The sequence below is a fragment of the Cyanistes caeruleus genome, chromosome 9 (genome assembly GCF_971803275.1).
Source record: "Cyanistes caeruleus chromosome 9, bCyaCae1.hap1.1, whole genome shotgun sequence".
NCBI classification, from domain to species: Eukaryota; Metazoa; Chordata; class Aves; order Passeriformes; family Paridae; genus Cyanistes; species Cyanistes caeruleus.
In genome coordinates this window covers 20,079,280-20,104,786 of record NC_141709.1, presented here as the reverse complement: position 1 = coordinate 20,104,786, position 25,507 = coordinate 20,079,280, and the positions used below count along the sequence as shown (strand labels likewise).

Below are 25,507 nucleotides of genomic sequence, written 5' to 3'. Positions count from 1 at the left end.
CTGCTTAAAGTTTTCTGAACTATCCAGCCCAGACAGCCATTCATCCATATCAAAATGTAGACATCTCTAAAACCAATAAGAGGAAAAAAAAATCCTAAAAATTCTACAGTTTATTGTTTTTCTATTTTATTGTTTGGAGATCACCTTTTTATCTTGAGTACTTATGGCAATAGAATGTGCATATGAAAATTAGCATTCACAGTTATCAGATGTACAGCTTTAATGTGGTCAGCCAACACATGTAAGCTGACTGCCCTTTTCCAAAGATAAATATTCTCTCTTAAAAGCACACTTGCAATAATTGAATATTATATATGCAAATGCAATGGCATTCTTATTGGTGGGGGGAAAAAAAAGGTTTTAATAAAAATTCTCAACAAAATCAATATTTTTGAATCTCAGAAATTATTTATATAGTTTATAGTTTATATAATTTATTTATATAGTTTAAAAACACATTAAGTTGGGCAAATATTGTTGCTGCTGGAGACAAAATAGGTCACACGAACACAGCTTGAGGTGTGATGAAAGGGAGAGCTTTATTTCTTCTCTCAGAATTTATAGGTTTCTGACCACGGCAAGGGATTGGAGAGTCAGGATAACACCTTCCCAACTGCACTGGCCGTGAGAGATGTTCATCAAAGGACGTGTATCAGAAAGAATGTATACATATCTATGTTTACAGTTACTGTCCTGGGAAAGTCTTTAGAAAACTATGTCAGCAAGCTCAGAAAACTGAGTTTTCAGGGTGACAAAATACCACTAAATTTTTTTACAATATTTACACCATTCTTGTAGTGACCCCACATTTAGGAAATAATTTTCTAATCAATAATATTTTTACAAGTGTTTTTGTAATTTGTTTTTGTTTGGGGTTTTTGCCATTTACTGTTAAATCTGAGTCAGTTCATTTGGAGTGTTCATACAGCCTAAACATCTATGTTTGTTTAAACAGACTCCTGAACAAAGAACAGCAATCAAAAGGTGTTCAATATTTTTAGCAAAAATAACGACAAATAAATAAAAGCCTCTCTTAAATCCATCTGGATATTTCAGAGACAATTCTTTATATAAACATGACTTTCATTTTCAGAAATATCATCTATACCAGGTCCAGTTTACTTTAGCAAAATGACAGTGACTGTCAAATGCACACAGGGATGGGATTTTATGTTGTGATGTGGAAGGAGAGCATTTCACAAGTGCTTCTGACAGCCAGCACCACCTTTCAAAAAAGGTTTTAAACACCTTTGGTTTAGTAAGTTCAGGAGTAAGAGTTTTGGGCTCCATATGGATTGCTGGAAGAAATGACATGTACTAGCTACTGCCAGGGAAACACACTCTTGTCCTACACATAGAACTGGAGATGAAGTGTTAGTCCCAAGAAATGAAGACATGCATTAAGAAGATCATTTTATTGTCCTCATGGTACTTCTGAGGAAATGCTGGTGCCAGCAGAGCACTAGAAGTCTGATCCCTGCTGTTAGACTTATCAAGAAGGATCCAAGTGGCACCAAAGTGTCCAGTTTTGGGCCCCTCAATTCAAGACAGACATCGAGGGGCTGGAGTCTTTCAGAGAAGAGCAATGGAGCTGGGAAAGGGCCTGCAGCACAGGTATCATGAAGAGTAGCTGAGGAAGCTGGGAGTGTTTAAGCTGGAGAAAAGGAGGCTCAGGGGGAACCTCATTGCTCTCTACAACTGCCTGGAAGGAAGATGTCATGAGGTGGCCATGGTCTTCTACCTTGTCCCAAGTGAAAGGATAAGGGGAAATGGCCTTAAGTTGCACTAGGGGAAGTTCAGATTGAATATTAGAATAAAATATTTCACTGAGAATTGTTAGGCATTGAAATAAATTGCCCAAGGAGGTGGTGCTTCCATTTCTGGAAGCATTATTTCACTTAAAAGTCTGACAGGAAAAAAAAATGTAGCCATCACTTTGCATAGCAGCAGGTAACATATTACGCCAGATCCTTAAATAAATTTAACAGAATACTTATCAGGGAAATAACTGCTAGGACTGACAGTTGCTTCCTTGTTGATGTTAGGGGATTTATTTTCCATTCCTTCCTATGCCTCTCCAGTTCAGCTGCTTCCCTCATTTGACAGTCTTCCATAAAGACACAGAAGAAGATGATACCACAAGGCATTTGGAAGAGGGAGTGTTTACAAAGCATATAAATAGACTGTGCTGTATCCAGAATAATTAGCTGTAAGCAAAGTAATAAAAAATGTGGAGAAATTACAAGTATGACAGATGATAGAAAAATCCAACATTTACTCAAATTTTAGGGATAAGTTGCATGCTATAAGCACATAGGATAAATGCCACTGCATAATCTGAGGGGAAAAAAGTAAGCAATGAGCTGCATTCAGACCAAATGCATGCAATACATCTGAAATATCCATCTAGCCAGATGTTAATTTAGCTCATGACCCTAAAAATACATTTCTGCAATCTTATGCACAATGTGCAATGCAGGATGCATTTTCCAGACTATTTACTGAAAACTGAATTATTCTGAAATAAGAGCTTTAAAAACCTTAGAATTCTTCAGAACTTTGCCATTGCAATCCCAGTTTCTGGGGAGAATTATTTAGAAAAAGAACAGTAAGCACTGAAAAATATACCTCACTTCTATTGTGCAAGCAGCTAGTTCTCAGTGAAAAACCCTGTCCCTCCTTGCCCCCTGCTGTTATGTTTTAAAAATTAATGCAGGACTCCATCAGATCAATGTTTATTTCAGACAGGGAGCTTTTGGCTGAGCTGTAGCTGATGTCCTTGGCATGTTTTAAGCAGCATATCAGAATGAATCATCTGTTTTGGTAATACCACATTATATTGTTGTCTCTTGTTTGGAGAAGTAACATGTAACAAGGGAACCTTTAATAATTCAGTTTTCAGTTTGGGAGACAATCACATGTACTCCTGGTGTGACCTGACTGCAGTCCATTAAACAGCAGCAACCCTGAACTTACACACTCCATACATACACCTCCTATTGCCTAAAATATTAACCAATCCTCTCATGTTTCCCAGAATAATACAATACAGAGCAAACCCTCCATGGAATAATTTAAAATGCTTTGTTTTACTAAGAGTCTCAATGCCCACTACTAAGAGGAGCCTGCAGCACTTTCTAGCCACAGGTGAGGAGCTGGATGAAGAAGGAAGTGGACCCAGTTCAGAGGGCTACATCATCCTGTTATCCTTCAGCAGCCCTTGGTAGTTTCTAAACAGAGTATTACATGCATGCAAAACATAACAGATGCCATAGGTTGCCATAATGTATGGTGATCACCTCAAACTGAATGGCTTCTTGGGCCATTACTCTCAGAAATGTGCTTTTTGCAGGGCACATTCAGAGCTTGAGGCAAGTCTGGCAGCTGGAGATAGCTGCCAGCTGTGTTGTCAGCCTCTCCCCTGAACTGCTCACTTCAGGCACTGTCAGTAACATTGTGTTCTCAATGGGATGCAAGATTTATCTTATTCAGTGGCATCCTCTCCTGTAGGAACCATTCTCCCCAGTAATATCAGATAAATGTATCATAGCAGTCTGGCCCTTTGCAGCCTTTACAGTCCCTGGCATTGCAGCATGAAGTTTCTTTAGACAAGACTGCTTATTTTCCAGTCTGTTGTATAATTCCAAATACTGTAAAATCAAAAACCTCAATGGATGGTGGTTTTTCAAATTGCATTGGGCATTTTTTTTTGTCCTGTGAGTATGTAAAATCTGGAGAGATTACCCTCCCAAACAATACCAGTTCTGCTAGTGACTTTTTTAGCTGTCAGTTATTTGGATTGACATTTCTAACACCACATGGGAGTCCACAGCACATGTTTGCTATCATCTGCCTGAGATAACACATACAAAAGGTTGGCAAACAGCAGCATACTGCACTCTGATGATATTCCTGCCCAGTTTTAAAACAAAACCAGGAACAGTCTACTAATAGGAAGGTATTTAGTTTTCCCATTTAACTCAGCTGTACCTCCTGACCATGTCCCAAGAATCCCAGAGAATCCCATGCTTCTACATTTCATTTCTGCATGTGCACCTTGTCCCTTTTCCTGCTCTCTTCCGCTCAGTTTGTGCCCTGTGAAGCTGCAGCCAGAGTGTTTGGCACCTTGTTGGGCATTCTGCTTTCATTGACAGCTGAGCTTCCCTGTGCTCCCTGCAAAGGGAAGAACACACACAGAGGTAATTAGGGAGCCAAACAACGCTGCACTCCCAACAGCGAGTCACGAAGCTGTGTCTTGTACGCGGCTTTGTTTGTAACTTATCTGGTCCTCAGGCAGTAGCCTTCTTGAAGCACTTTAATAACCTCTCACAAAAGATTTCAGCATAATCATCAAAGGTTTCCTTGGCAAACCAAACCAGTATTTTATCTCTTGGCTGGATATAAGCATGGACTTATTTTCCATTCTGATTTTTCCACTCTCTCACTGTTGCATACCCATCTGTCATAAGGTTTCATCAGTACATACTAGGCTATAGCACTACATATAGTGATTTAAAATAGAAACTAAAAAGAATTTTTGGCAATATAATTTTCTTAAAATTTATTAAACATGCATACAACCTAACAATGTAATTCAGAGCTTGAAGCATGCCACAGCTAACTCAAAGGGAACTATGACATAATTTAAAAAATTTTCTTCACCCATCATATTGGGAAAAAATCTCACCCTTCTCCCTGTGAGCATACTTAGAGCAGATCAGCCAGCTGGATTATAGCAGCACAAAATGCTTTCAAACTGTTAGAAACACCTCTCTCCATTTGCTGGTTCTCATGACAGATGATAAAATAGCTTTATCCTGCCCTTGTACTTACGTGTTGTGGTTTTTATCTTTTTTCCAAGATGTTCTGACATTTGTTAAATTGCTTCTATATTGTTTTCTGACAGCATAATTCACCTCAGGAAATGTTATCACCAATTGTATGAAAGTCTTGAATTGCTTTCCCAACAGCAGGTAATGACATCTCACACCAGGGCTTTGCTTTGGCCTGCTTCCCTTTTTCAAATTTTCAGCTTTAATTTACCTTGCAATTGTAGATTTGTAAATGTTCTACAGTAGGAATCCACAGTGAGAGGAATAGTAAATCATTTAGAAATTTTCCACCAGACAAGTTGGATACTGTTTCATATGTAAAGGAGTAAAATAAGTACTTACAAATAAGTACTTTGCAGGCGATTAATTTCAGTCTCTCAGTAGAGCAAGTGAAGCCATTCTCTGTAATGATATTCAGAAGTATAGCTCATACTTTGCATGTCTTATCTTCAAGAGTGGTTAAGAAACTTTCATTTCCACTTAAAAAAGACACATTCATGAGTCCTTTAGTTCATACTGCATACAGTATTTCAGCTCCCTTAGCTGACAGTAAAATGCTGCAAGCTGTTGCTCCAGTTCCTTGTAAGACCAAGCCTGAAAATTCTTTATCCTGTTTCACTTAAAGTTTAATTGAGCTGAGCAAGTACATCCTCTTTTCTACAGAATTTTTACTTGCAAAAAGCAACCCATTGTTTAAAAATATACAAATATATAAGGAAACAGTTGCAGTCTATGATATTCTTCTCAAAGAGACAGATTTTAACTTGTTTTCTACAGAGGCATCTCACAGGGACACATCTCAACTCTACCAGTTTTAATTAAAATATTTACAATAAAAAGCAAATGCTCATGAGGAGTGAGTGTCCAGTGTTTTCCACTTGTGTTTTGGGTTGAACCTCAATAAAACCAAGCAGACAACTGCTTTCCTTTGTGCCATCGTGACTGAAGCAATAAATGCCAATATACATAGCAGCCACACCACCACACACCACCATGTAAAGCAGAATACATTTCAGGGCAAGAAGAGTCACAGATAATTTTCGTGAGATATTTGTGTGCCCATGACAGGAATAGGAAAAAAGCCCTAAGAAGCCATGGAGAGGGGAAATAGCACAAAGATGCTGCTTAAAAAGCTTCTTTGGGAACATCTCACACATTGTCTACGTATGCATATTTACTGAAAATATACTTTTCCTTCTCTGATTTTTCAGGTACTAAGACAAGATTTTATAGATGTTATGGTTAAATGTGACTGCTTTAGAGAACAGTTAACTCCATTGTTGGGTGTTACTCAGTACTAGAATGACTTTTCTGACCTTTCTATAGACCTGTCATACAAATGAAGAAAAATTTTGAGAGTATGCCTGCCCCAAACCTTTAAAAGTTTAGTTTATAAAGTCCATAGCTTTATACAAACAACTTCAACCCTTTTGAATCTGGTGGGAGATACATGCTTGACATAGAAGTTGCAGTCTCACATGTATTTAGGGCATGTTAGGCCATCAATCTCTTGCTGGAGAAGGAGAGTTTCTCACCCTGAACCCCACGGTGTGCTTTCTCAGGGAGAAAGAAATGTGGGCAGTTTATTTCCAGGACCTCGCAGTCAGGGCTGCCTCATGTGATGATCCAGAGACAGATGGACAACACTCAGCAGCCTCCAGCTTGACTGGGTCTGAACCAGGACTTACCCTTCACTGAATGTTAAAGCTGCTTGTGGAAAAAAGCATAAAGAAAACTCCACTAAACCCAAAATAACTGAGTCTTTAAAGACTTAGACATGATTCAGGTTGACATAATAGTGGGAATGAGAAAACTTGAGGTGTGAGCCTGGCATACCTTGCTGTGTCATGGGCTAATGGGAGTGAGACAGATTTGGTGGGGGGTTTCCAATTCCAGTCTCAGCTGAATCCTGTCATGCCCTCCTCAGGGTAACAGGTCAGCACTGTCAGAGTTGACACCACTACCAAGACAGCAGTTCTTCAAATTCAGTGGCACAAGTCCTACCTGAAGGACTTGTATTTATCTTCCAATAAGATAAATTTATCTTCCCCAACACATTCTTCATTTGAACTGACCAATGCGAGCACCAAGAAACTGTGCTGAAGCCTATTTTTACTGCTAATTTCAAACCCCACTGCAATGGAGTTGTCACACAGGCTCTACAACAGCACCAGTCCTGATGGCTGAGGCACTTCAGACTCTGCAGGCAGGTGTACAGGGCAAATGTTCCCTTTGGACAGCAGAATCAAAGGGAAATGTAATTGAAAATGCAGACACTACTCGGGTCAGCTGCTTATATTTCACATGTACAGTTCTGTCCTCGCTTAAATTTGTTTTCCACTAACTGTGCCAATTTTCATGATGCTATTCTAGATTTACACTAATGAGAAGAATGGAACCAAACCTGCTAAATTCCCTGAAAGTTGTCTTCATTTTGGTTTTGGCTTTTTTCAGCTCATCTAATAACAAGACATGTGACAGACTTACCCAGTAACACTTCTTCAGCCAACAACTGACAGTAACAAGAATAATTGAAGGAAGTATTGCTGCCCTTCACAAAACATTTGTAAATGAAGAAAAATTCTTTACATCTGGCATTTTAATTTAACAGCAGGTACTTTTCATAATTTTCTAGGATATTAAGTCCATAAGAGATATCTACAAAGCATATTAAAAACGCATGTCTGGCTTGGGATTGAAACAGAGCTGAACTGGTGACAAAGCAAAGGAGCCATCTCCCAAGATGTTGCATAGTAAAACCAGCATTAATCCATTTTCCATCTCATTTTCCATCCTGATTCAACAACCTTTTTAAAATGTATGAATGCATCTCCTTGATGACTTTTCCAGCCTTGTTTTACAAGAGGAAATGGAAAAGACTGTGGTTGATGCATTAAAAACAAGGGGAAAGCTATGTAAGCTTTGTCGTGTTTCCTCTTAGTTCTAGACAAGCTTGAACTCTTTTTTTTGTAGGAAGCTTATCAGAATGTATTACAAATATTCTGGAAATTAACAGTTTGGGGCTGGTGACCTTTAAGGGTAAAAGACTGTTCAAAGGGCCAGATACAATAGGAAGCTTGTGATAGGAAACATTGTAATTGACAATGAATAAACACTTTAAAATAGTTAATTTCTACTGGTTTATGCTTTTGAGGAGGCTCTCCCCTTTTATCCCTCTCAAAATCAGGATAAGCTGTATGTGTCCTTCACTATTATAAACATGACTTCCATGAGAAGCATCCCAGATGGGGAGGATGGAGATGATTCCAGTGGCTATATCTCAGAACAGGGCCATTGCACTCAGTGTTGGTCCTCTGAGGGGGTTTTCATTTCTGCCATTCACCCAGCATTGCTTTAGGAGACAAAACCATCATTCAGGCTTCAAATTCCCTTTTGCATTCATGTAAAGCAGCTTTACCATAAATAAGAATCAGCCCCAGATGTCTTTACAGGAAATACTACATGGAAAAGAATGCATAGTGCTACAAAGATAGAAATCTTTTCTCTCTCCATCCATTTTCAAACCTGAAATTTTCCTTAGACATAAAAAGACACATATAATTAAGGATGTTGAGCTGGCTGCAGGGATGCAAATTTGTAGCCCTGCTCTAAATTAGGCCATTGAAGCAGAAGTGGTAAGACAGACCACTAATCAAGGAGGAAACCATTTATAGAAGGAAGGAGGGAATATGTCTGCCCATAGATCATGAAGCAGCCTTGCACCTGCAGTGCCCCCATTACACAAGTGACACGTTCTCTCCCTCTGAGCATTGCCATATTTCTTGCCTGGAGCACATCTTCACCCAAGTGCCCTTGGCAAGGGTTGGGGGACAGGGAGAAACACCTTCTGAATTTAGATAGTGTGAGCAGAAGTTTCTGTAAGGCTGAAATGTCATATTCACAGCTTCCCAGCAGATTACAGCAAGGACATCCCAGATGGGTTCTAGGCCTAAGTGTACAAGGCTTCCCCGAGTTCATTCTGGAGTTTGAGCAGGAAAAGGGGGATCACTGGCCTAAAAACTTTCACTGCAATACAAATTACCATCAAATTAGCTGGTGTTTCATGGCAGAAGAGGAGCTGGTAAAGCAGCAGTTCCCCAGGGTTTCTCCCGAGCAGTGTCCAGCTCCTCGGTGTGCAGCTGGGAGCAGCAGAGGGGCAGTGACCCTAGCACGGTCCTGCTCAGCACCCACACATCTGCCAGGCTCCAAACCCCCTCTGCACAGAGCTGCTCTTCACTGAAACTTTGCTGCTGCTAGAGGAAGCTACGAAGAAACCATGTGAGCAGCCTTTTTGATACTCACAGAGCAGGCAAGGCTGACTCAGTGAGAAAGTAGAAATTGTGGATTTTTATAATTTTTCTCCTTTATGCAGGTGTAGGCTGACACTGCCAGTGAGAGCACCAGAGCTGAGAAAGCTTTCTTCTTTTACATAAAAGCCTGTACTATGTAGCTCTCAAACACATAGTTGGCAATATTGGAAGGAAATAGTTTGGATGAAAGAGGATCTCTGTGCATTTACCCATTTGCTGTAAAACCTGGGTTTGCCCCTGTTCCAGGAGTAAATCTAAAACCAGCAGAGAGCAATAAATGACACACCAGGCAGCTCCAGATCACCATGGTTTCAGAACACCAAAACTTTTGGAAGAGCCCACTGACAGTACAAGGAACATGGGGATATTTGTCTCCCGAAGCATTTCTAAACTGGTTAGGTGTGAAAAAGCAGGCTGGAAAAATAGAGATGGTAGCACACAGCTGAATTTCACTTCATACCTTTTGTTCTCATCTATAACCTTCTTACCTCTTCCTGAAAGGCTCACTCCCCTTCCCTCATCTCTCTTTTCTCCAAAGGCCACAGTCCTCCTTTCTCATGTCACCAAAATTATACTCCCAGATTGAATGTGTAATCTGGAGCCATACCGTAAGAGTGGGAATTCTTGCTATAATAGTGCTGCTTGCTGAGCAATGGGTTTAAAGGTGGATGAGGTAAATCCAGCCTTGTTTTACTGCCTGCAGTGGCAAGGGGTGGAAATAATAATGTTGCTACTGCAGAGTTAGTAGATTGCTATTTTGCAGTTCTTCGTTGGCTGTTTCCCCTGCCCTTTCAAGACCACAGAGATATTTTTATTACCAACTCAGTGAATGCAAATACTGCCAGAGGTGAGCACAATTACCTTAATGCACCTGCATGTCTGTGTTTTCACTCACATACCACAGATTTATAGGGCAAATCTCCTGAACCACCACTGAAGACTTCCTGTTCTATTGCAAGAGCAAGGAAGTAAAGATGTGCCTCAGGAAGTCTTGGTGAGATTGTTCTGACTGTCCCTCTGCAGCAGGCATGGCAGGAGACAAGGTGGGAATATTGTGCTATGTACCTTACTTTCACCAGCTGTTCTTGGAAAATTTTCTGCCCTAAAATGAGACATGGCCCTTACTTCTGTCAAAAGTTGTAAAAGCACATTAATACATTTTATCAATTTGTGGTATAGTTTGTGACCAGAATACTGAATGAAAATTATTGCTGTCTGCCTCAGCAGTACATTTGAGTTGCATATCAGCTTGCTGAAAAAACCCTAATATATCTTGCCTTTAAAGGCAAAAAAATTAAGTTTTCCTAATGCTATATTCACTCAAATATATTCCATACTTTTAGCATGGCAAAGAAAGTCCTTAATACATCAGAATGCTCTCAACTCCCAACAACCTGAACTGTTCAGCACCCAAAAGTGTAGTTGAGGGTGTGAGACATAGCCGAAGAAATATTTAGAGTTTTTAAACTAATTCCCTTTATGATGCTGGTTGAGGTAAATGAACTTTAGATACGAAAAGTGAGAACTATTTTCAGTAGGAAACAATCCAAATGCTTTGCACTTGAGAGAGAATTTAGGCAAATGGCTCTGAACCTGTAAAATCCCTTCATAGCATTAAATCTATGCTGAGACAGACACATCTCGATTTCTCCCATCTGAGATGAGTTTCAAGACAGATTGCTAGAATTTAGTTATAATATAGAATTGCAAGTGTGTGTCATGCAGCACAAGTGATTTCAGTGGTGGAAGCCCAGGGTACAGAGCTTGTGCACAGAATAAACAGGCTGTGAGCTATCCATATATAAGTATCATAGAATAATATTATCATATTAATATAAAACTATCATAGAAAAGAAAGAGTAGAGAGGAACCAAATAAGGTTCAAAGCCCCCATTCATATGCAACAGCAGCTTCAATTAACCAACCATTCAACCATTTCTCCCCAAAAAGACAGAAACAACCCTAATGCCATTCTGTAACTAATCAACTTTGTTCCAATATATTTTCCCCACTAAGCAGGACACTCCAGCCACAGCACATCATAACAGCCTTACTTACACACCCCTCCTTGGAGACACACCCAAAATAGCTCCCCAGAAGCAGCATTCACCCATCTAAAGAGCAGGAGCTCTGCAAGAAAACATCTCATTAGCCTCCCCCAACAGAAAGGAGGGCTGCTTGGGCCTGGTGGATATATAGGGACACCAGGCAATTGTTTGGGGATCATCATTGTAATTGGAGAGAATATATCTCAGCTGGAGCCTCATGTGGAAGGCCATAATGTATTTAATCATCAGTCTGTGTTTTATGTTTTTCATATCTATATTATTTATATTTCTCTGGCTTGTTGAACAGCAACCCACATACAAAAGGGTGAGGGAGCACAACCCTATGTCACCAAAACCATGTCACCTTCAAAAATTGCTAATATGGAGTTAAAGCTTTTACCCAAGCAGCCAGCTTCCCTTTCCCTGGCTGTTTTTGTTTTGGAGGGGGGGAGGATAGATATATTTAAATTTCTTTTGAACTTCTAAATCAAGCTGGAAGAAGTTCAAGTGCCCAAGAGCAATTCATTGTAAATGCTGGGGGATAGGAAATCTGCATACACATTCCTGTTAATATGAGTAAGCAAGAAAAGAAGGCACAAGAGCTCCACCTCTGTGTAAAGCACGTACACCTTTATGCTGGAGTGATTTATGTGGTAAAATCATTTGCCTGTAAGCATCTTTTAAAGTAATGTCAACCACTGATAGTAAACTAGCTCTTTAGAGAGATTGATAAATATGTTGATGTAAGCAGATGCAGCTCAGGGTCTGTCCACACCACAGAGGGACCCTGTATCAATGGTGAACATGGGTCATTGTAAATGGCACCTTCCAGAGGAGGTTCAGAACTATAGCCAGTGGTGGACACCATCACTCTATCTTCCAAAATTATATATGACACTGTTTTCTGTGACCTACAAAAATCAAACTGCTTCTCTTAAATATAGTGCACTTTACTGTGCTAAATGACAGCAAAAATTGTTCTTGCAACATGTCCTTCAGTCCTGGGCTTGCTTAGCTAAACCAGGTCTGGGGCCAAAATAGGACACTTGGTTGATAACCCAGGTTTGTCTCACTAGAGGTGAAATTGTTTCTCAAAACTTATTTTACGGAGAATATTTCTGAAATGGCAGGCCACTGTGGAGTGCCCAGTAAAGCCTGGAACACACGCTGTACATAAGAAACAGTTCCCAAACTTTTTTCCTGGATTTTTTGCACTTGTGAGCTGAAAGAACACGAGGTTATTCCATGCTGGGATGTTACCAACTTTACCAGACATGTTGTGAAACACAACTGTGCAAACCCTCCTCCCTGTGTCACCCACCCTCGGGGTCTGGCATCTGCTGTGTCTGCTGGCTGCCCTCAGAGGATGCCTTTCCAGCCAGATGCCTCTGAGATTTACACAGTGGTGTATATGACTTCCAGCTACAGACCCAATAATATCTAAACACCCACTTTTCACCTCTTTAGGTGAAATGGGTTAAGTCCATATGTTCAGCTTTTATTTCTCCACATTCTAGAGCACTTAAATCCACACCAGATGTGCACGAGAGGGGATGAACTCCTGTCAGACAGTGAAAAGCTGTGTCAGAGCCTGTCTTTACATCTGCAGCTGCTTCTGAGGATGCTTTTGCACGGGCTGGTACCAGCTGGTGGTTCCACTCATGGGGCCCTGGGGGAGCAGCTCAGTGTCCAGACGTGGTCAAGGGCTGAGCACCCTTTTCACATTTCACCACTGAAGACCTGAGAGCATCCTTCCAAAGTATGGTACCCCAAAGGTGTATTTCACTGCAGCTATGCCTTTTGGGATTCAGTCTACTAGAATTAACATACTAGTAAATTTAAAAAGTCAAATATAGAAGATGGAAGTCAAATGAACCTTTTAATCCAAGTGAAGAAGACATCACAGTCTTGCCTTGACAAGACTCACATGGCAATTTCATACATCATTCTGCTCTCAGTAATTAATAATGAATAGTATTAATGTATTTTGATAATTTTTTGAAAAACTCTTCTTTTTCTCTACTTCATAGATTTTTCTCTCTCTTTACAGGATACAAAATTCTTAAGGAACTCCTTCTGCTGTAAAGATTTATTTTTTTGTCAAGGGAACATGTGTCTCTTATTTCCAGAACATTATATATAGATATATTGCCAAGCACTAGATTTTTTTCACAATAGATAATAGCTAGAAAAAAAGAAAAAAGTGCTTTGGACTTAAAATTAAATCTTTTAAACCAGTAAAAAAATCAACAGGAGCTCATTTGTGCTGTTTATTAGAGTGATGCTACTAATACCAAATGGTCGGCAAAGATTCCACAGAAAAATATTCCCTAAGCACAGTAAATTTTAATGATAATTTCGCTGAAAATTGAATATTTTTAGATATAATGCCCAGTGCAGGTAATGGTTCTGCTTACCATAAGATACACTTAATCAAACAAAAGTACTCCCGAAACACTCTTTGAGTGCCTTTATTTGACTGAGTCCAGCTGGGAGCTCCACATATGTTAGGAATAAGATTTGCAGTTAATTGGCAAAAGCTTAAAATATTTGAGAAAAGTTCTTCTACACAGGAGGACATAATCCACATCCATAGAAAGTCATGTTTGACTCACAGATGCAGCTCCATCTTGAAGGCAAGCTCCTGCTGACTGTTTCCAGCAGAGCTGGAGCTGAGGTATCTTCGGTTGTCACACAACCATCCCATCTGCTTGAAGCCTCTCAGGGCTGGGGCTGCTCCTCCTGCACATGAGGACATGCAAGAAGTGCCACTACCAAGGAACCCCTCACAGCAGCCGGGTCGCTTTTCTTACATAAAACTTCTAAACAAAACAAACTCTTAGTAAATTAACATTTACTGGAGCCATTGGCTTATCCTAGAGTCAGCAGAAATTTGCTAAATTGCTCTAACCCAAGAGGATGTTTACAGCTTAATATTTGTTTAGCACTTACGGTACGATTTGTGCCATATGTTCTCTTCCTCAGAGTTTTCCCTGCAAAACATTTTCATTAGATGTGGAACACAAGGAACTCACACATTTTGCCACCTCATTACAGTGGCATCATCCTTCCAGGGCAATCTGTAACCAAGTAACATGCCCCTTGGATTTTTTATCTGGTTTCTGGCAGTAGAAGAAAGTTTCAACTGATGAGCCTGAACTCCTGAAACCTGATCTGATAGAATGGAGCATGTGTGGAATATGGAATATAATTGTGTTTTTTCATGATGGTCTGTATTCATCCCAGGAGAAAACCTCCTTTGGAGACTGTTTCCAGCAGATAGCCTGGGACACTCTGGAGCAAGTCTTTCAGTAAAAAGCAGCATGTTTTATGTTATTAATCCTAATGAAACTGCAGCAGCAGTAGTGCATGAGTGAGCATAGCTTGTCATGATCACTCTGAAGTGAAAGGATGAAGCTGTTAGTCACCATGGAAGGGGTTTTACATTCTTCTGAACCTTCTTGAAGGGACTGAGGGTTGATGCTTTGGCATAGAGTGGAAAATCAGGGAGTAAGTCACAAAGGCACAGAGGAAAAAAGGATCTGAAATGAAATAGTATCAGATTGACCAAAGAACTACTTTTCTTTTACTTCTGAGTGAGATTTTACTCACACAATACAGAAAATACTTTAAAATCCTTCTTGTGTCTGAAAAATGGCTTCTCCTTTACTGACAGAGGTATATTTCTGCTGACTCTTTCCATTAGTTAATACATTATCAAGAGGTATCCATGAAGGAAAAATAATGGAGAATTTATGGTATTTACACCAGAAGAATTTTTAATAATAATCCTGTAGGATATTTTCAAAATCACAGGTGGATATAGAAGCTGAACTTTTGGTTCATTGCGGGGAATAACAGGGAAACAATTAGATTTGAAAAGTCAGAGTGATTAAATTAGCCATACAATTCAGAACAAACACACATGGAAATATTTTGCTGTTTTTCTAACGTGGTTTTCAGACTTCCCCCAAGGGAAATGTTGATCATTGGATCGATGCCACTTAATGGCAAAAGTTTCTACACAGGTTCTATTGTCTTGCTATTGTACCTGATGATTCTTTGTCATCCAGTGAGTAAAGAGTGGCCCTAGCAGTGGCCAGACTTACAATGTTCCACTCGATATTTCTGCTTACACTTTTGCTGAATCTGCCATTGGTGTTTATGCATCATGTGTTCGTGCAGAACCTGCTTCATCCACACCCTTCTCCACCAGAAGGAAATGGGAGACTGCTTGGAATGGCTTTGCTTTATATTTTTAATATATATTATATTATATTATATTATATTATATTATATTATATTATATTATATTATATTATATTATATTATATTATATTATATTATATTATATTATATTATATCTTTATTTTTTATATTTATATTTCAGATATCACTGACCATAATCAGTAGTCAAGAAAGGGCACCTTTATTCTTTGGTAAAATGGAGTCAGCAGTGCCTGGCTCAAAGCACAGTTCAGCAGTAAACTTGATAATTGTTATTCCTTTTAATTTTAGCCTATTCTTAACACACTATTGGAAGTGTACATATATTTTTTGAGGAGCTTCACTAAAAATAGATCAAAGGTGCTAATTTGGTTGTAAACATGATGCATCTAGCATCTATGAAGTTGTTTAATGATTTCACTGAAATCAAAGCAGCTTATTAAGTGTTAATTAAGCATCTTCATCTGGTGGGTCACAGCCTATAGAACTAAAACTGTGAATAGTAAAATGAAAGAAATACAAAAAGTTTCTTTTGATCTGGAGATTTTCCCCACTAGAATGAGATCACAAATGCTTTATTATGTTTCATAAACTGATGGAAGTTCAAAGCTAACATGACACAGAAATTGGTTGTCCTTATTGGATTAAATATCAATTATTGAATAAGATGTAGTTAGTGGTTATGATAATTCCATAAGAGTGCAAGAGTGAATAAAAACAGCAAGTATGGTAATCATACACAGTCACAAAAACGTTTAGACTTTCCATGGAGCACCATTACTACTAGTGGAAACAAAATTCAGCATTTCACTATGCAATGCCAAAAACAAAATAAGCAAGATGCTGGGAGCATTTAAAAAGATGCAAGTTTTGTTTAATATGCAGCTGTGCCCAACTGATTGCCAAAAGACCAAGGATGTGCCTCTGCTTACTTAAAGCCCATTCTTGACTGTATTTCCAGTCAAACAGACTGCAAAAGCTTTCTGCATAGAGGAGCTGGGGGCTCAGGAGCAAAGCAAAGCACCTGCACCTGAAACTGTCCATGGCCAGGGTCCTGCTGCCACACTGCTCAAACTCTGAGACCTGAGAGAAATGAGTAAATAACAAGGAATTAGTCAGGACTATATTTAATTTGGTGTAAAAATGTATTCTTCATTGTTCATATGTGTCTTTAAAAACTGAGTGCTGCCAGAAATGCCTGCCAGTTTTGTAGCAGGAAATTTGCAAAAGCTCTTAAAAACATAATACATGTGTGAGTGCTGCTTTGAGTACTAATCCCAAATGGACACCCTACCTCTTCAGCAATTCTTTGATATCATTGTACTCTCTAGAATTTTTGGGAGAATTTTTTTCACATCAATTCCTTCCTTGTTTTATATAGAGAAAAATATGAATGAGCTCTGAATATATATATATAACTCCATGTGATGATTAAAGGAAATCTATAGGAACCACTCATTGATGTTAACTATACAATTTTTTAAAATTAACACCTGAATGAATATGACACAAATCACATACAGACTGAATGACTTGTTACTTACTATCAGAAAAATATTGATATACAGTGTCATGCAGAGTGGAGAATAACCAGAGTTTTTCCATTCATCTTGAGACATTTCCATGGATGTTACAGCTTCCAAACTTTTCACAGGCAAGACTTGTCATGGCCACTTTTGCAACTACTATTATCACAAGTTATTAAAAATATGGAACAACAATGAATTTGATTGGGTGCTGTGATACAGCAGCCTGGAGAGTTTAATTGTGATAGCCATAGGAGAGTAATGTTGGTTTAGAAATTTGAACAGAAACGACCCTCTTTGAGAGTTAAATCAGATAAAAGACAGAAATAATAGTGTGCTTTTTCATTCCCTATTCCCAGTGCTAGTACTAAAACAGTAATCTCCAAGAGTACTCTTGCCTAAGCCACCATATCACAATGATGTAAAACCTTATTGTGCAGAAAAATGAGAAGTATGCAAGCTAAAGACATAATAAATGCTTTCCTGAAATTTAATCAAACAACTTCCCCTTGAAGGTATTTAGCTGTTGGACTTCTATGGTAAAGTTGGTTGCTTTCATTAATCCTGCTGAGAATACAGGCTATCAACATCCTTAAAATAATTCTGCACATGCAAGTATTTCTGTAAGAGAAAGGACTGTGGACGAGGCAGGCTGTAGGGCTGTCCAGATGGACAGTAGCTTTAATGAGCAAATCATGACTAACAAGACATTTAAGTACCAGACTAACAAACAAGCAGCTATAGGCACTTAGTTTAATTCCTAACCTGTTGTATTTCTGCTTTTGGATGACTAGAAGTGCATTTTGAAGAGAGCTACTGATGCAAGCACACAGCTGAAGAGAGTGTAGAAACTTTTCCCAAGCTTGTATTGAATGACAATTTCTTTTTTTAAGAGGAGTTATCCCAACATTTTCCAAGGTATAAACCGAATTTTGAGTACGTGCATTTCTTGTCCACTGACCACCTAATACATGCCTATGATTGGGAAATGCAAAAAATTCCTCAAAATTTGGGTTTTCTTGGGAATGAGAAGGAAGAAAGCAAGGTTCTAAGTTTATCCAGGTGCTTAGTATTTAGTTTTGAGGGCTGATTCTTGGCTTTACTGATTGCACTGAACTCTTTGTGACTGAAAAAGAGCACAGAGCTATTTCCACTTTGTCTGGTTTTCTCTGGTTCAAAAGCCCTCCAGCCCTGAAAGTCTATTTGAAATTGTGAGGATGGCAAAGAAGCTTTTCATTCACAGGCAAACTGTGCTTCCTGGAGAAAAACTTCCCAACCACCACTGATGATGCAAAGGACAGAATATCCTGTGCCAAGGAAGAGCAAAGGGCTGCTCAAATGCTTCCAGCTTTTCTTGATCCTCAAGGAAGGAAGAAAAGCTTGGGGTTTTTGCTTACCATGGCTGGCTGTGCCTGGGGCACAGAGCATGTCTTCAGTGAGGCAGGACAGTTTCTCAAGGGTGAAACAGAGTTCAGCAGGGAAACAAGTGTTCATGTGTCTCCAGCACTTTTCCTGGACACAGTTTTCTGGTCTTTTTGCAGCACTGTCGTCCCTTTTATTCAGTTTGGAGCCCTGGTAGGAAACACACAGGAGATGGATGTGCTTGAGCTGCTAACACTGAAAGCTGCATTAGATGAAATTTTACTAAAATTAGGGTCTGTTCAGTGCAAGCACCACTTTACAAGAGTTCTTTGTCTGATGCATGAAACATAGATAGTCCCAAAGCAAATAGAGGCAAATTAGCAAAGTCTGATGCATAGTGAGTATTTAAGAATAAAGTAGAATAACAAGGAGGTCATTTCTTCCAGGGTATTGGCTGTGAGTCTGGGATTTTCTGTGTTCCTTATATAAAGCTTTACTGCTCAATGCGAGTAAAATTTTCACCTACTTTTACTAGGTCAAATCATTAAGTCCTCTCCCTTATAAAATCAATATACTCAATAAGAGGGGTTTCAGCTAATGAGTTCAATATAATTGAAGGCTATTCAACATCCTCTTTCTTGAGCAGATGCTCCAATGAGTCAACCCCAACCCATCATTTGGTTTCAAAGAGTTTAAGATTATGCTAAGAACTACAACCCCCCTGATTATTTGTTTAAAAGAATCCAAATATAGCCTCTTTTAATGTTTTAGTACCTAGAGAATAAAACAGCTGTCAGCAATATGTTCTTCTGAGTGGTTTTCATATGAACACTCAGTCTGTTGTTTGTAATTTCAAAAATACAGCCATAGTCAATTGTCACCCGCAGACAGGTGTGCAGTCCAAATATAAATTTTACATTTGCCAGCACATATGCAAATTAAATATGAAGATGGTAATACTGAATTTTACACAGTGGAACAGTAAGAGCTCTTAAATTAATATCAAATGCCTTGACACTGTCATATGGTTACCAGGTGCCTTACCCTATGAATTTCCCTTTATTAAGGACATAGTTAAGAAACATGATTTATGGTGCAATATGTCACTGAAATTGCCAAATTCAGACAATGAATTATGCAGGGTAAAATATCTTATGCTGGACAGATTTAAGTGGCTTAATGCATGGATATTTTTGTCCCATTGGCTCTGTGAACACTTAATACAGGTATTTTTAAGTGGGCAAGCCAAGGATCCCTGAACAGGGTAACTGAGTAAAAAGGTGTGACACCCTTGAATATGTTTGGGTTGAATAGATCCACAATTGTCTACAGTTTTGAATGAAACAAAGTCTCAGCTTTAGAAAACAGTTTTTTATTTTGCATACAGTGAATAGAAAAGTATTTGATAAAGTCTTGGCCGTGTTGATGTCACAGATGAAACCCCTATAGAGTTTTAATAAACCCCTGTCCACTGACTTTAAAAGTAACTATTATAAAACCAAAAAAATGTTTTAGATAGAGACCAAGCATAGGAGTAGGAGTTGCTTCATTTAATATACCATAACAATACAATATCACTCTGTGTGAATTAAAACTTATTTTTTGTCTTTGTTTCTGAGTAACTAACAATAATGTCTGAGGATGTGTGGAAGAAATTTTTAGAACTTCCAAGTAAAGATACTGAAGTTCCCATTGAGTTTCTCTTCTCATAAAATAGTGCAAAAACATTGTTTTTAAAGAAGAGAGGGTAAATTGAGGAATGTAACCATATGTTCTAAGATATTTCTATATGAGAGTATTACTTCATTTAGCCAGGAATAGTGGCCATGCCAGAAAAAAGGAGTGTATTTTGACATGAGGTCACAATAGCTTGCAACCACAAACACCCACACTCTGTCTTTGCCCACAACCCCTTCTTTTTAATGTTTCTGTCCCTGCCTGGGATTCATTACATGTCTGTACATTTCTGATGCAGCACACTCCTTATACAAGTGTGGGGCTGGGAATCACCAGCATGTGTGCTTCCATCTCTAAGCTCTGGAAAGAAGCTCCAGTCACAGTGGCTGGGAGCACCTTCCATGAGCACCACCACAAAAGCCATTGCAGAGACAGAGTAAACACAGCAGTTTACTGATAGCAGTTGATTGCTTTGAAGGAAATGCCTGAGATGGGTAAGTGACCCAGAAACCTCTATTACTGGCCTGTGATTTTTAATTTAATAAAATTTTGATAAGGCCAAGTTAATCTTGAGTAATGTACTGGTATGGAAACAATCAAGTTCAAAGGATGATTAATCTGTTCCAGTGTGATAAATGTTAAGCAAGGATAATTAATTCCAGATTTTTAGATTCAAGAACTTGAGCTTCTGCATGGCTAATCAAATACATAACGTGGTAAGATAATGCAGGAAGTCTGATCACATCTCTCATGCCCCACCAGAAGCCTTATCTATCATAAAAGAAATAATCTTATCCTTGAAGCAACCTGACAGCACAGTCAGACATTGCACCTAAAACTATCCACATCTAGCCATCCATTCAAAGCATACTGGTTGGACATTCACCTCAGGAGGACTTCTGTAATCCACATGTTCTTTCACACAACTTTGCAAGTGTATGTCAGTCTTCATTTTGATCTCTGGCTGGAAGTACTCAATTTATATCATTCTAGATCAAAGTAAATGTCAAATCATTAAAATCTGGAATCAAACTTGGCAACCTTGGACATAACTCTAAATAATTCATCCATGTTTAGTGTACAGTTCTTAGATGCATCTCTTCACATTTTGGGGAAGTGAAGTCTGGCATGCACAATGAAGTATGAGGTTCACTACTGTAAACCAATATTTATCCAGGAGGTAATAAGTTACACTAAAGTACATTTTTCCCATATTTAAGTAAATGATATTGTGAGACTAATAGGATTTTAAAACATAAGGTTTTGGAAAAAAAAAAAAAAAAGGAAAAGCCTGAAAGGATTTAGGATGATCCTGAATTAGTAAGGAGATTGGTAAAGAATACATTGTGTGTTGTAGTCTGCATGTAAGATCTGGGCTACTTGTGTTGAGTCAAAGAGGAAAATTATCACCACAGAACAATGAATGACTTTACCCTGAGGATTTTTAGGCATGATTGCCTTGTTTCTGATACTTGATTGGCCAAGTTCAGCTGTCATTGAAACGTGCCATTTTTGAGAAAAATGAAATGGTTGTTTGAAACAAACTCTTTACTGTAGAGTCATATAATACATCATCCAGAGTTTTTGAAACTTCCACAGCTGATGGAAATAGCGAGATGTAAAGCAAAGACAAAATGAAATTGAGCAACAGGTCTTGGAACCATGTTATATCTTCACTTGGACTAGAATATTCAGGCATAAGACTCTAATGTGTGCAAAGGTGACTCAAATGTGTACTCTGATCTTCCAAATTAGGTTTTAGAAAATTATTTAAATCTGTTTTTTTCTGCCTGGAAAAACTTTAGAAGGAAGGAAGCCACTTCAAGGGTTTCCATGTTGTTTAGGGAAAGCACAACCATATCACCATATCTTTCAACATGTCCTTTAAAAACTGTGGGGAGTAATTAGACCAAGTAATGTGAGTTTGCCAAAAGATTCCTATTATAACACGAAATTGTAGTTCATTAAATTCAGTGACAAGACAAAGAGAAATTAAAGATTTTATATTCACCATTTAAAGCCAGCTGTAATGCTAAAAACTGAGAAATTCTTAGGCTGCTAGAAAGAAAGGAGGCTTATTTTATAAAATTTGCCCTTTTTCCAGACATTAACTTGGGTTAATTGAAGCCAGAAGAGCTAAAATCTAGCAAGCAGTATTTATGAAAATACAGCAAGGAGCTGCAGTTGGTACCACTGCCCCCAGTATCCCTAGCAGATGGGAGTAGTGCTTAAACACACCAAGGTCATGAGTGGAACCATGCCAAGAATGCTATCAACAAACAGTACCTAGGAGGATTCAAATAATATCTTGCACTACACAGCCATATGGAGTTTTTTTTTCTGTTGCAGGGATTTATTCCATTCTGTTGAGCTTCTTTTTGGTTTGGATCTTGGAATGATGGGTCAATTAGAATCATGTCACTAGAAGACAAGATTTCCCCTCCATGATTATATGTGCACACTGAAAGAGAAATTCACAGGGCTGCCACCTCTGAATGCTCGTCTGGGGAAATCTCCCATGAAATACAAGCATGCAAAGAAAGATATAAATGTCTATTCCTGAATCACACGTGCTTCATAATATGTTGGTGCTTGACTGTAACTGCATTGAGTTACTAAGGATTGGAATGACAACAATAAATGTCAGAACAATATTTGAACACTCACAGAACTTGAATATTTGTCTATTCATAAATACCCATGAGAAATTTCTCCTGAACCACAATCTTAATAAATCAATACTTAATAAAATAATGAAATTTATTTGAAATGGAAAGAAACTGGAGAATTTTTTTTACTCTTGCAAAGGATTTGCACAAATTCTTGAAAGGTCCTAAATTCTGCTCTTCAGATTTCTCCAGATTTTTTCCTCTAGAAGGAGAGTGAAATGTTGATACAAACCAGTTTGTGCTTTGCAGCATATTAATATACTGTTTTTCTCAAGGAGAGAGAAGAAGGGGAAACCTTGCTGTAGAGGAACAGCGAATGTCCTGAGAACAACCTGAAATGCCAACTTAGCATTTTTGCACTTCAAAAACATCTTTGACTTTTATAAACAGCCATGATGGTAAAATTGAGGCTGTTAAAAATACATGGTTTACTTCAGTAGTTTATAATTCACAGTGGCATTTAGTGGGTGGAGTTGTAAATTAGTAAGTGGACTGTTGCCACAGCAGAGTAGGCTGCTGCTCTGCAAAGGAGAAGCTTTGCTAAGAATAGGAATGTGGTCATGATGATAATGAACAAGGGCTCCACATGCCTGAAACGTTGATGGGAGATTGGGAGATGGTTGTTGGATGTTTAACAGCTGCTCTAGAAATTAGATGTTATCAAAGGTCTGTTTGAAAGATTGAACTGGATGAAAAGCATGCAAAACTTAACCAGTAAGACCTGGTTTCAATTTTTAGTAGCACTACTGAAAGGCAGAGTAGCACATGAAATATTTATGTTGTCGATAAATTGGAAGGTACAGTTTTACAGCCAACAAAATGCTATGTTTATTCTGCTGCAAGAGTGAGGCAGGATTGCAGCAGTCTCTACACATAATAGGATCTTTTCCCCTATTTCTTTCAAATGAAGTAAATTAATGTGCCAAGAAAGCTTTACAATATGATAATCAGGTATTTGATCTGGCCTGTCAAACATTCAAAGAAAAAAGTCATTTACTTCCTGGAAACTATATTAATGTTCCAAATAAACCCAGCATTTTAAAGGCACTAGATTTCTCTGAGGGGAAATTATTTACTTATCACTAGGATGATTTGCCTTTGGACTCTTTACTTAATTCAAAGGTTGAAAGCAACAGCATTATATCAAAAATTCTGAGTGAAGGGTGCAGATAGATATGGATGGCAATATAAAACATGCCACCTTCAACTTTTGGAGGCTTTACTACTGAGTGACAGCTGCTGTATGATTGCTGTTCAGCCAGAAGTAGACAGGAAAATATTCTGAACCCAAATGCATGACCTGTGTGACTGCAATAATTTCATGGTTTTGACTGCTTAAATTCCCAGTTGGTGGACATCAACAGAGTGCTCTCAATTTTCTGGCCTTAAGATACGTGTTTGAGCTATGTTATCCTTAAAGTGATCCACAGGAAACTTGCACTGAAGAGAAAAAAAGAAAAAAAAATCTGTATGAAATCATTGTGTTTACTTCACATGCCACACAACCCTTTCCTATGCGGACATTCTTTGATCCCTGTTTGTGCTGGCCAGCTTTAGGCCCCCCAGAGCAGAAAGGGCTGCATACAGATGTTACACTGCTAAACAGCTCATCAGTGGAGGAAACCAGGTCACTTCTCCTGTAGGAAGATCACCAACAAAGGGATTTTGTCACAAAAAGTCTAATCTGGCTGTTTTCTGAGTCAGAATACAGGACATGTTCCTAGCAGAAGACATTTTGAGCTGCTGTCCCTCCCTAAATTTTCCCAGATACCCAAATATTGATTTTGTTCACTATTAAACAGACAAAAGAACTTCTCAAAAGGATTGCTGGGCTAGTAACCTATCACATCCCACTGAGGACTCATCCATATGGAGCTCAGTGATCGCTGTGGATCTTCTGTAAAGATATCCCTTAGAGAGGCATGTGTCTGGTACAAAATAATTGAGTATCTCTGCTCATACTGGAAAGACTTCATCTTACATGAGAATTTATATCATTTTTTTTTGACATAAACAGGAAGGAAACAGAAAAATATCTTTTTTCAAACTTAAGCCACTAATAAAATACTTGGCAGACAGGATTAAAGGGATAGGACTCCAAGTAGCCCTAAGACTTACGCTCTGGTTTACTTTCTGTGTTCCCACACATTAATAACTCGAAAGCATGTATGATTGCAGTAGGGAGTACAGAAACCAGGTCAGCTCTTTAAGATCTGCCAGTTTCAGGACTCTAAATGCTTACAATTTAACCTAATTAAAGCCATGAAATTATAATTCAATATGGAAATGTACTGGCTGGAAAGAAAGAATTTGTCACGACCTCAAATCACTTCATTTATTATAACTCTGAAATCCTGTCCCACTATGAAATGTGTGCAGCAGTGTATCCCACACTGACAAAGGGGCACCCTAGGGATTTAAATGTGGTGTCATCTCTGAACCACATTTTAAAATGTGGTTTTGAAAGCTACTAGCACCAGTGGGTTTGTTTCCCAGAGCCCAACTCTTCCTGCCCATCCTGCTGATGCCTGCCTGGCCAGCAGCAGCACATTGCTCATGATGGGGTTTGAGCACACTCACCCTAACAGCTCCTTAACTCCTGGCGACGTTCTGTGCGTGCAGACCAGCCAAGAGGAAGTATCCCTTTAAATCATACATATCCTGCTGGCAAGGTGTCTCTTCACCCAGCTATCAATGACTGGACCAGCTGCTTATGAAGCATATCCACAGCAATCACACTTAAGTAATTCCTGGAAAACTCCGCAGGGAAAAAAACACAAAAAAACCCCCAAACACAAACCAAACCCAAACCAAATCCTAATTAATTAACATGGGTAGAAAATAAAGCAATATACA

The 25,507-nt window shown here is 38.7% G+C and overlaps 1 long non-coding RNA gene across 1 annotated transcript; it reads right to left on the bottom strand.

Annotated features, from left to right (window-relative positions):
* Nucleotides 1–1,400: 1,400 nt before the first annotated feature.
* On the bottom strand, nucleotides 1,401–11,310 carry LOC147651659 (uncharacterized). The gene is made up of 3 exons (XR_015290351.1): nucleotides 11,201–11,310; nucleotides 5,175–5,234; nucleotides 1,401–4,173 (listed from the first exon to the last, which is right to left on the bottom strand). It is a non-coding gene; the product is annotated as an uncharacterized LOC147651659 (long non-coding RNA).
* Nucleotides 11,311–25,507: the final 14,197 nt, after the last annotated feature.